Genomic DNA, 13,795 nt, shown 5'->3' with positions numbered 1-13,795 from the left:
AGAAAGAAAGAAAGAAAGAAAGAAAGAAAGAAAGAAAGAAAGAAAGAGAAAGAAAGAGAAAAAAAGAAGCCAACTTTCTTCTTACTGTTTCTTAGACCAGAAAATTCTTACCTCAAGCTATACTTGTGACCACTACCTCTGCCATATGATCTCAAAACATTGTCATTTCATAAATTTTGAAATTTCTAGGGATAAGATAAATGTATTTGCTCTATATATTCTTATTGCAATCAAGTAATATCCTCCAAGTATTTTATTTCTTCCTTTGCTTCTTCCTGATCCTATGAGAAAAGATGGGCTAATTTCAGGACACTCAAACATGCTACCTAAATTAGTCTACTTAAATTGATCCTTAAATTGGTAATGTTAACCAAATCTGGATACTACCTTTCTTTTTTCTTTCTTATTATTTTCTGACTCAGATACTTGGTTTTTCTAACTCTCTAAAGTGAGTCTTAAAGGCTTTCTATAGTGAGAAATAAGAAGTCAGTGCATACTAGGTTTGTCAAAGCACTGATTATTAAAGAAAACCCTACCCAGTGTCACTTTTCCATTATATCACATGATGGGCAGTGAAGAGGTAGCATTCTCTCTGGGAGCAGACAGTAAGGGGGTACATGATTTTACATATTTTACAAAAATAATAAAATAAAATCTCAAAATAAAAGTTGTTCTACATTTTTATTATCACCATGATCCAGTAATTTTAAACAATATCAGTAGTAAAACACTCTTCCCTCAGAGAATCATTTGTTAAAGTTCAAAAAATTTTGTGGTTACATCAAGTTAAAAATATATACACCTATTTTATTATGTGTCCTTTATTAAATATTGTATACTATATGGAAGTTAATGCAGAGAGCTCTCAGTTATACAGTAAGTCCCTGACACAAGTAGACTCAGATACAGTCATTCTTTTCTAAATATTTTGATCTCTAAATATCATCAGGTTTAGTGTGTATCTCCAACCAAGGTGGTACCACATATTATTGTTTTTCAAATGTAGACACAGAATAAACAGTGATAGCACAATGAATGTCTAGATGAAGAAATTTTGTCTTTCTATGTGACTGCTAGAAGTTTTGAGTTTTATCTTAAACCTTAATAGAGTGAAATAATATATGGACTCTGAAGTGCACAATTTTTGTAATTGAATCATTGTCCGAACTACTCTAAGAAGTCTAATATATGAAATATTGCATATAGTTCTGAAAATTTGTAGGAAATTCAGGCTTGCACATCTAAAGAACCCATACAAGAAACAAAATAATATTTTAATGATACAGGTAAAGGATGACATTGAATATTGATAATTTTGAAGAGAAAGTATCATCAAGAGTCAATAATGATGATGATGATAAAGAGATGCTTGCAAAATTAAGACTAAGACTCTGATGAAGAAGATATGATAAATGAAATTTTAATATATTATGATTTCACTACTTGGTCAAGATTTGTTCCAGGTGATTGAGAGTTAACCTAGTTAAAACAAATAAACAAAATGAAGAGGGGGAAATAAGAGGGGGAGATGAACCATGAGAGACTATGGACTCTGAGAAACAAACTGAGGGTTCTAGAGGGGAGGGGGTGGGGGGATGGGTTAGCCTGGTGATCGGTATTAAAGAGGGCATGTACTGAATGGAGCACTGGGTGTTATACGCAAACAATGAATCATGGAACACTACATCAAAAACTAATGATGTAATGTATGGTGATTAACATAATAAAATTTTAAAAATTTTTTCTTTAAAAACAACAAAAAACAAATGGACCACATTACAATAAATATTGTTATGCAGTTGAGAATTGAAAAAAATACAAAGGAAGGAAGTCAACTCTTGTCAATTTGATGGTTTTTATAGTCTTTATATACTTTCTAATCAGTAAATAAAGGATATTGCATTGATGTTGAAGGATTTACTCTCAAATTATGACAAACTAATTATTATATTTAAGAATTTCTTTTGTATAATTGTCACATCAAGTGAAAACCTCTGAAATTAAAAAAATATTAAAAATATTTTATCAATCATGAATGAAAAATGGAACAATGTGGCTATGTTATTTATTAAACATTAATATATGAAGAATATAGATTTTGACAAGGCTTTTGACAAGTTTGCAGAACTTACAACTCAAAACTAAAATTTAATGTTATTATTCATTTCTGTAATAGACCAGTATTGTAGATATAAAATTGTGGGGCTTTTAATATTTTATAAAAACATAGATTTTTTAAATTAAAGTGATTAAATCATAAAATTGTTTTCTTTTTTGTATAGTGATATTTATTTTTTTTAAAGATTTTATTTATTTATTTGTCAGAGAGAGAGAGCACAAGCAGGGGGAGCAGCAGGCTCCCCACTGAGCAAGAAGCCTGATGCAGGACTCGATCCCAGGACCCTGGGATCATGACCTGCGCCAAAGGCAGACGCTTAACTGACTGAGCCACCCAGGCGTTCCCTATTACTAATATTTATACTATTTTATTGGTATTATTATAGGTACAGAATTCAACAAAAGAAAAAATTCACTGTATGCTTTATCTGACCATTATTATTACTTTATTTAAATTCATGATTATTTCTGAAAATAATTTCAGAATATAAAGGAAAAGAGTAATAAAAAAAGATTAATTCTGGGAATCAAATACACTCATATGACACTGCCTTTTGGATCATTAAAATCATTAAATCTCCTCCCAAATTGTGCTTCATCAGACTAACCCCAGCCTAGACTCAGTATAATATTATTGTTATGACTACCTTTACACTGGACACAACATATACACTCTTTGAAAATCCTCTGGTCGCAGCAGCCAGATTCACACAAGCTTTAGAGAGCTTTTGCAGGTGCAACCTCACAGAGCACTGCCTCAAGCTAAAGATCTTGCACTGTGAGTCTTGTCCTGGAGTTTCTGTGAGACCCATGTGGGGAATATCATCCAGTCAGACTGCCCTGTGATCTGGAAGTATAACAAATTAACAACAACAGGGCCATCCTGGACCAACACAGAGAAAAAGTATTGGACATATATTTCCCTGTTTTGTCTTTGGGTGGACAATTCTGTGGTCCATTTTATAAAGTCCTCAGAAGGTCCCCAGTGGGAATGGTAACAGTTGCCCAGAGAACATTTAACTCCTTTAACACATAATGACAATAGCTGTTTCTCTTTCCCTATTGCATTCACTCCCACTGCCTTGCATTCCATCGCCTACCTGGGATCACATTCTAAAATAAACTAGCCTCACACAAGCTTTGACTCAGGTTCTGTTTTCAGGGTACACCTTGAGCTAAGGAACATTTAATGTGTCACCTTGTCTGTGTCTTCCCATAGAGGCAAATGGTATTAATTTATCAGGCATTTTTCATGAAAAAAACAAACAAACAAACAGGAGGTACCTGTGTCTCTACCTAGGAAAAGTATTCACCTTGAAACTCCCATTATAATGTTCAAAGTTTTTATATTGATCTGTCCAGTCATCCACCATGAAGTCTGCCCAAGTTTTCCGTGACAACTAAATACAGCTGTCACGATATTTAAACGCTTGTTCCTTAATTGCTGCTGTCATCAGCTCTCATTCTGCTGCTTTAAGAGATCATATGCCGGCGCGCCTGGGTGGCTCAGTCATTAAGCGTCTGCCTTCGGCTCAGGTCATGATCCCAGGGTCCTGGGATCAAGCCCCGCATCGGGCTCCCTGCTCAGCGGGAAGCCTGCTTCTCCCTCTCCCACTCCTGCTGCTTGTGTTCCCTCTCTCATTGTATCTCTCTCTGTCAAATAAATAAAATCTTAAAAAAAAAAGAGAGAGATCATATGCCAATTTTCCAGCAAATCTCAGCTCCTTCTGAAGGAGTCATTCCAGTTTGCTCTCTCTTCTCTTGTGTCCTCCTTTGCTAGATGTTACTGTATTCTTTTTTTACCATATCAAATTCAGAAACACACCTGATAGACAAAAATGTCAGAATGATGCAGATGAAATGTCATCTTCACTATGGACATTGGTGAATTTGGAGTATGCAACTTTGGTGAGTTTTAATAATGGGTTTCCTATTAATGCACCAGAGCAAATCCTTTGATAGGGAAACTGAGATATGAACCAGAATGTAAAAAAAAAAAAAAAAAAAGCAGCCCACCAAACTATATGAACAGATGTCAATTCTGTTTAGAGAGAACTAAATATTTTAAATTTACAGCTAGTATTACTTCCTTGTTTTCTCATATTTTAATAATTATCCTGGAAAATGGAAGCCCATCGATCATAAAGATCTAATTTTGTCATATGCAACAAAAAGTATTTTTTTCAAATCCAAAAGTTTATTTTTAGGAAAAGGCTTTATTTTCTGGATGGCCTACATTGAGAATGATAGGCTTGGGGAATTCTTATTGGAACATAAAATGACTTTTGTTTACTCAAGTGGTTCTCTCCTATTGCTTCTTTTTTTTTTTAAGATTTTATTTATTTGACAGAGAGAGACACAGCGAGAGAGGGAACACAAGCAGGGGGAGTGGGAGAGGGAGGAGCAGGCTTCCCGCCGAGCAGGGAGCCCAATGCGGGGCTCGATCCCAGGACCCTGGGGTCATGACCTGAGCCGAAGGCAGACGCTTAACGACTGAGCCACCCAGGCGCCCCTCTCCTATTGCTTCTTTTGAACTCCATCCTAATCTTGATGACCCTCTTTGCTTATAAATCCCCTTACCTACAGGGATTTAGGTAACTTTTGACTTTGGAAAAACAGATCTATACAAAAAGGGAAAATAAGGAAAGAACAAATAATATCTGGAAAAACTCTGAACTGGCTACAAGTTGTGACTCATTATAATCATCTTCTTAAAAATACTGCTCAATTAAGTATTTTCCATAATAAGATTAAATATGCATATGTACTTAGAGCAGGTATTGTGACTGCAATTGTTTTTCTCTATTGTCATAAATGCAAGGAAGATTCATTTTTTATATTAAAGTGACTTCAGCCTTATATTCATTCTTAGAGCAGATCCTAGTGTTCTGCCAGAATTCTTCTGTGTTTAACAATTCTTCCCTGTTTGTTTCTCTCTACATTTTTTTTTATCTTAAATTGGTCATTTTCCCACACCATGTCAATTTTTTTCTAATTTCTCCATTTGGTATATTCTGTGTTTTACCCCTTTTCCCAACATTGTCCTCAAGATGTAAAACTAATCTACTAAAAATGAGTAGACCTCTCTCTGCCACAAGTCCAGGTTCATATATGTCCATATAATGACAGGCTTTGGATAAAGGTCATTTGGCTTTGAAGAACCCACAGCTTAATCTCTATATTATCAGGACTTCACTAATCTTACACTTATTCTTGCTGTTCCAGAAAACCCAACCAGAAAGATAAAAGACACAAGTAACATTATTTTTCCTTTCAAGCACTTTTGAAAACTCATTAATATGAACATCAATCTGCTTTCAATACATAACACTCACTTTGGAACCTTTTTCTCAAAACCTTAGCCCTTGGCTGGTCCACCAATCCTCAACTACTATATCATGAACCAATACTAATTAAGACCTCACACTGAAATACATGCCTTTAATTATATCCAAAAACCTCATAAATATCCCAATTTTTCCTGTCCTCTCTCTGAAACATATTAAGACATTTACAAGTAATTGATCTCCTTTACCATGCCTATCAACAAATTGTTTTGGTAGAATTCAGCACTTTGAATGACTATAAATAAGAATTGTATTCATGGGGGCTCAGTCGGTTGTGTCTGACTCTTGATTTCGGCTCAGGTCAGGATCTCAGTATTATGGGATTGAGCCCCATATGGGGCTCTGTGCTCAGCGTGCAGTGCAGACTGCTTGTCCCTCTCCCTCTGCTCATGTGTGCTCTCTCTCTCAAATAAATAAATAAAATCTTTTTTTAAAAAAAGAATTGTATTTTGAAATTTTTTCTTGATTTTTATACTAGAAGGGCCAGTTTCTGTTATCTTACTGTAGGGATACAGTTCTCCATGAGTTTCTTACTTCTGTCTTCTGAGCAGAGGCTTTAACAGTTTTTGTTCCATATCATCTTTCAAGATTGCTCATAAAGCAAATAGCCTTGCAAGTTAGAGAGTGTCTTCCAGAACAGAAGGCATATTACTTTGTTGTTCACATTAATAATTACAATGTCTCTTTCCAGGGCAAAGTTTGGGTGGGTTTTCTCATTGCCTCCTTATTAAAAAATAAGGGTTTTAAATGCAGTTTTCTCCCCTAACACAACCCACTGTGTGTCCAGGCATCACCCAGACCATGTCATGTCACCATGTGACATGTGGGAATTAGGGCTTGGAGAATTAGTATAAACAATATAATGCTGACCATTGCTGTTGCTGGGAGTCATAAGCTGTCCTTTATCTCATGCAGGCGTCTTGTGTCTTTGCTGATGTACATGAACTTTTGGCAGGGTAACTTACTAGCTTACACATAGGGCAAAACCTCAGACCTCAGTCCCTTCACAGATCTTGACATCTGTATGAAATATGGCAGATTTTAAATTAAATTCTTTGCCCTAGTGAGCTTAAAAGTAAAATCTATTTTAGAAGCTACATTTAATATCAGTAATGAACCACTGTACCCTAGCATATATGATTATTTTGATAGATTAACTAATTGCAACTATAATTTAATAAGCATTATCTATGGGTCAGGTATGTTAAAATGCACTTTAGAGATGTGATTTATCTTCACAATAAATCAGTGTGGTTTGTTTAGTTACCCCAGATACGAAGATATGCAAACTGACATTAAAAATTAAATAACATGTTCAACATCATACAGGTGAAGATTGATAAAGTCAGATTAGTACCCATGCCTAACACTAAAACCCAAGTTCTCTCCACTAGTCTCCATTGTAACTTTAGGGTCCCAGCTGAAATTAGACACATTGCCTAAAGTATCAGACTAGCTGACATTTGCCCTTTCCTATATGAATAGGAATGTTAAATTTGCTATTACCCAATAAGATGAGGAATTAAAAGCCAACTTAATAAATACAAAGAGCTGAAAAGAAATAATCTGTAATAGAGGAGAAAAGAAACTAATACCTCTCTTATTTTCTGCTACTCATAAATCTCCTCCTCTTTTGTTTCTAAAATGTCATTAGCCTGACATCAGAATTACAGCTACAGAAAACAAAGATAGGTGAAGAATTCTGAAACCCAATGGATGACATTAAAACAAATTTAGAATTGTGGCAGTGCTAGAGATCTTTAGAATTGTAGTCAGAGAAGATCATGGGAAGAAATAGATTTCAATTAGGTAATAAATTAAAGGGAGTAGGAAATTCTACCTATCAAATCAGACAGCTTTAAAAATGTTACCACTTGGGGTGCCTGGGTGGCTCAGATGGTTAAGGCTCTGCCTTCGGCTCAGGTCATGATCCCGGGGTCCTGGGATCGAGCCCCGCATCGGGCTCCCTGCTCCACGGGGAAGCCTGCTTCTCCCCCTTCTTCCTGCTCGAGCTCTCTCTATCTCTGTCTGTCTCAAATAAATAAATAAAATATTAAAAAAAAAAATGTTACCACTTGTCTAATCAGTGTCCTGGGAGGAATCCAGGGCATATATACAGTTCTCATAAAGTTATTTCAAATTTATGAATGGTAAACAAATATACCAATAATTACAGCAAACCTAGCATAGCAAAGTACAATGGTTTTTAATTTTCTACCAAGTAACCTCAGCATGCCAATTAGTAAGTTAAAAGATAATTAAGTTAAGATATAATGAAGGAAGCCAAGTCTAAATCACTCATATTTCATTAAGTTTATAATATCAGTGTCTTTTTTTAATTAATGCTTATGATATTTAGGGTAACATGGCATATTTGATACTCTTAAGTAAAATGTCTAAGATGATTTTCTGTTAATAGTATTAGAGTATTAGGGAATTTAATTTACCAATTTACAAGTCTGCTTTTATGAAAATTCTTTAAACAGTTTTGGGAGAGATTTTCCTGTTAGACTTGTGAGTTTTCTCTGTCATGCTTGTATGATGTCTAAAAAAGAAAACTGAATATATGCAATTTATAAATGCAGGTAAAAAAAGTCTAAAGAAACCTTGTTAGGTAAAATTATAAGTAGATACACCGAGTTACTATATATCCTTCATTTCTATGTGTTTGAAGCAGACAGTGTCATCTGCCTATGAAACACCAGAAATGGATGTTCCAAGGTGATGCCTAGACATACATTAACTAAATGGTTGGTAGTACAAGCAATACATTCATCTCTCATGCTGAAATAGCCGGTGGTGATACGGCCACTATGCCATCACATAGATTGAAATGATCACGGTAGATCTTGTAGAGTTTGAAATGAATAGACTAACATATCACAAATCAGATTACCTCCGTAGTGGCCTAGAAACTCTCAATCCCACTTTTACGTGATATATGCCAGGTTAAATCAAGTATATAAATTGTAGTTGTTCTCTTATAAAATTTACTTTCTGCGGCAGAAACTTCCTTGCTGTTCAATTTAGAATTAAATATCTAGTTCATATTAAACAAGTAAAATGAGCTCACATATTGAAGAGAGAACCATTAGGATTCAGTACAATTTCAGAAGAAAGCCAAGCATCAGAAGAGAGAGTTTTCAAATGGAATACTGTAGCGAGGGAGAGTTCTTTCTGAAGCAGAGGAGAGTCAGCAAGGCTGCCCATAACTGTACTTTATCACAAAACACAGACTTGCATGGCTGAAAAAGATAGTGCCTCAATGCCAGATAGAAACTGCGGGGTGAGCTTGGCAGCACAGCAAGCACTTCTAGCACAAACGCAGACAAGGTGCGTGGAAGCCCATTCACTTCCATAGGGACTGGATAAATAGCTAGCAGACTAAAAATAGACAATGCCATGTTTTCTATTAATTGAAAATAAAATGATGCTTCTCTTCCCACTTCCTTTTGATGAATATTAATCACTTCATGCTATTTTAAAATTGGAAGCTGCACTAGAATATCTATGGTACATTAGAAAGAAGGTCATAATTTTCTACACTTGCATTACTTAAAACATGAGTTGCGAAATATTTTCATGTTTGTATACACTTGTGTCATTCTAAATCAATTAGTCTAAGTACATACACACATACCCATGAAATAAATATTTTGTATCTGTTTTAATGGTAAAGATTACTATCTACTTTAAAGTCTACAATTTAAAATACAATGTTATTCAGATGTTATTTAGGTGCATGAGCCACTGAGAAAATTCTAAATCATAATGTCTTCTCCCAAATGAGAAAGGAGAGAGATATCATATTTCAAATACTGCCAATTGCTTGCTTTTCATTGTTAATTTGTTCACATCTTCTAGTGAAATAAATGGCAAAAAATGTAATTAGTATTGGTGACAAAATTAAACAGATACAACTTATTTCAGTTTTATATTAAAGTTATTGAGAAGGATGTATTGCATTAGAACATTCTAATGAAAGTGGTTTTAAAAAGAATCATTTTAATCTCTTTCACGTTTGTGATTATTTCAATAGTATTTTCATATCTGTAAAGCACAGAGTGAAAGAGTAGCAACTGAAATAAATGTGAACAGATCATATCATGATGCTAGAAATTTTAAGTACATCATTAAAAGATGATGTGAAATGAAATGATTATCTTTCCACAGTGTAAGTCTTCCCAATGAATTTTCAAAACACTCTAATTTATAAGAACTGTGAAATAAAATCTCAGGACAAAGTATATGAGATTTTGTCTTACCATTATTGAAAAATGAATTGTAACATTTAGCTCTGTGTTTTTCAGTATTAAATTCTCTTCTCAGGGGCACATGATTATAGGCTAAACATGAAAATAGGAGCCTGAATTACGTAATTTTTTTTTACTGTCCTTGCAGAAAAATAATAAATATCTAGAATCTAATTTATATTAAAGATATAAAAGAGCAATCATAATTAAGACATAGGTTTTCTCTTCCCAAAGGCCTTAGCCATTTCCTTAAACTACATTCTCTAGAATTATGCAGTCTCCTGTCTGTCCAGAAACCACTCATATTACAATGGTTTACTTAGAGTCTGCCCAAATAGAATCACTTGGTTTCACTGTGGCTCTGCTGAAGAGCACTGCTTCAACACTCAGTGGTCTGAGTGTCAGATGTACCTGATTGCCATTCCTTTGATTCCTCTGATCATATGTACTTTTATCCATAGCTGACAATTTTCCTTAGCTGGAGCTGCATGGGAACAAGTGGCCACAACTTAGGAGGAAGGATACAGAGAAAGCAAAGAAGCAAATACATCTTAATAACTGATAATCAGTTTCATTAATATCTAACTTGCCTTTCAGGGCAAAGAAACATTTTCTCCTGCTCCAATGAATACATTTATCTAGAGTAAATTTTGAGGTGTCACATCACTATGGTAGTTTTCAATTATTGACGTGTTTTTGACAGGTTGACGATGATGATAATGGACATGAACTGACTGAGAAGCTAACTGTAGAAGACCAAAGTCAGTAATACAAATATTGACTAATATTAATTAGAGCATGGACTAGTTACATTATCTCACTGAGTTTCTTTCTTTAACATTTATTTATTTTTATTTGAGAGAGAGAGAGAGCATGAGCTGGAGGGGCAGAGGGAGAGGGCAAGAGAATCCTAAGCAGATGCCACACTGAGCATGGAGCCCAATGTGGGAGTTGATCTCATGACCTAGCTGAAACCAAGAATCCTAAGCTTAATCAACTGCACCATCCAGGCTCCCCTCATTGAGTCTTTAAATATCATTACTATTACTCCCATTTTACAGTTAAAGGAATTGAGGATTACAGCTGTTAAGTATATTTCCCAGTGTAATACAGGTGGGTAAGTGGTAGAGCTACAATTCAAACTCAGACATCCTGAGCTAGTCTGAAATTTTCCCCCTTATGCTATACTCTAGTTGGAATGGATCACTATTTACTGAAGTTTTGAAAAAAAAAAAAAAAAAGGAAAACAGATGATTTAACAAAGGATAGGTTATGCTGGTGACAGATTCATTGGTAGAGCTGACAGTTTGTGAAGAATAAGGGTTCCTACTAGAGAAGCAGCAAATCATAAAGCAGTTAAGATGGTTAACTACTAAGCTTGATGAAGGTTGCGAATTTGAGATCTTTGAAGGTGGGGTAAAGAGTTATAAAAACAAACCAATAAACTGGAGAGCATATGAGGAGCACAAGTATTAATAAAAACAGGCACAAGTGAAATATTCTCATGAGTGATACCAATAAGACAACCCCAAAAGAAAGCTCCTTAAACACAGAAGACTATCCTCCTGAGCTTTAAGAAGAATCATCCTTCTGATTTAAAAAAAGCACCATCATAGCAATTATTAGTTTAAAATAAAATTTTATATTCATAGTTTAAGTTGTCTATTCCTTTTAGTTATGTTCAATTCATAATATTAAATAATACATCCACAAATTTATTTACAGTGACAAAATTATCCATCTGTATTTATATGAAAAAAAGTTGATGGAGAAGCAATTTTATTATCTTATAAATACTGCAATTAACCTTCAAATCACAGTGTTTTTTTAAAAAAATAACACAAATAAGCAAAAATTGCCAATAGTTCAATTTAATTAACCCGAATTAAATTGGAGCATGTCACTAAATGTAATTACACTGCATTTTTTATGGGGTTACATTTCATAAAGTATCAAATGCTATTATTGGTCGTGGGTGTTTTATCTTCAATAAGTAAGCTGATACTTATTTATGGGTTGTTTTATGCATTAAATTATACAACTACTAAATCTTCTCTAACATAATTTATTTGGATGGGTTTGAAAAAGAATTTTTTATAGTGATATAATATCTCCAGTGGCAGAAACATCATATAAAGAAATATCTATGTTATCAGGTACAGTCAAGTTTGTTTCTACAATAATTGCATTATTTAAACACTTGAGAATCCTGTAGCTTTCCCAAATCTAATTTAACCTTTCAGATATTAGACTTTTTATAGCTTCCCACCACTACTCCTCCCTAAGGAGTAGGTATGTGTGTATCATAGGTCAGCAGAGATTGAACATTCTTAAAAAATTTAAAACTCCCTGAATTAAATTAATCTTGTATTTTTAGACCAAGCAATATTTCATTTTTACAATTTTACTGTACTGTTATCCATTCCCTATGAAGCTGACAATAAGCTTAGCTGTCACTTGGTTACTGTCCATGTGACAGTAAGGGTTGCCTCATATCTGGGAAAATGAAGAATATTTAAACTTTAATATTGGAGATGGGAGGAGATTGTGCTGTTTAAAAGTAAGGCACCAAATGAACAATCACGGTGCTTAATTTGATAATTCATTTGAGTTAAGCCATTGAAAATCATAGTTAAAATGCAATTGTCTTTTGGGTAAGAGGACACTTCAGACTTAACAATAGTAATAACAACAACACCCGTTTTTTTTTTTTTAAGATTTTATTTATCTAAGAGAGAGAGACAGTGAGAGAGGGAACACAAGCAGGGGGAGTGGGAGAGGGAGAAGTAAGCTTCCCGCCAAGCAGGGAGCCCGATGTGGGGCTCGATCCCAGGATCCTGGGATCATGACCTGAGCCGAAGGCAGATGCTTCACCGACTGAGCCACCCAGGCGCCCCACAACAACACCCTTTTTGACTAACTCTACACTAGCAGCTTGAATAGGAAAATACCTTTGTACATTTAACAGACTAGAAAACAAAGGCTAATGTTTACAGAACACTTAAGAAATAAAACTTCATTCAACATGGCTGTGTCTGCACCAGAAGTCTATATGTATATTATGATGCCTCTCACAATATAATGGCATCAGTTAGCTCTATGTATTAGTATTAGTTGCAAATGGATAAATTAAAATAGATTTAATTCAACCCGATTCATATCATATTTACAAAGCTTACCATAGACATTTTCAAATATAATAAAAAGAATATGACAAAAGTTCAGTGAGAGCATAGAGCAAGGAGTGATTAACTTGGTTTGAGGTAAGGTCAAGAATCTTTCTAAAAGTGACTTTTAGAGCTTAAACCAAATCAGACGTAAGGAGGGGAAATCATGTGCAGGTAGAAAATACTTAAGGTCAAAAGAGAATCTTATTTGAAGATGGCTATAGGAACTAATAAGTAAATTTTAAAGTTTGCAAGATTACAAGGTTAATATACAAAAATTTATTTTATTTTGAAATAATAGCAAAGAGCTATTAGAAAAGAAAAGAAGAAAACAATGAACCAACTTAGATCAAGAAATGAAATGCTTAGAGATAAATTTAATAAAATGTTCAGGACTAGAAGTAGTCCAAGATGACAGCACAGAGAGACCTGAATTCACCTCTTCCCACAGATATACTAAATCTACAACTACATGTGGAATAATTCTCATTGAAAAAGAACTAAAATGTAGCTGAACAGCTCCCTCTACAATAAGGGATAAAATGGTCAAATCCAGATAGGTAGGACAGGCAGAGATATGGTCTCATCAAAATATTTCCCACCCCCAGTCACAGTAACCCTCAATAGGGAGGAACATCATGGGTCTGGAGCCTCTCCCTGAAGAGTGAGAGGTTTGTGTTTCACATTAGCCACTCCAACCCTTGGGACCTGCAGCAAAGAGACAAGGCCCCCAAAGAGTCTGGCTTTGGGGACCACTGGGGCTTATGTACAAAAGACCTGGGAGACTGTGTGGATCTGAGATATTCCTTTTATGGGGCTCATGAGCAGACTCACTCAACTAGCAATTTGAGAAGTGATGGGATTATATGTGAAGGAGATTCATTTGCTAAATCTTAAAGCATCTGATGGG

Source organism: Mirounga leonina, unplaced genomic scaffold (genome assembly GCF_011800145.1).
Source record: "Mirounga leonina isolate KUSES-001 unplaced genomic scaffold, KU_Mleo_1.0 Mir_418, whole genome shotgun sequence".
NCBI classification, from domain to species: Eukaryota; Metazoa; Chordata; class Mammalia; order Carnivora; family Phocidae; genus Mirounga; species Mirounga leonina.
Note: the sequence above shows the minus strand (reverse complement) of the source record.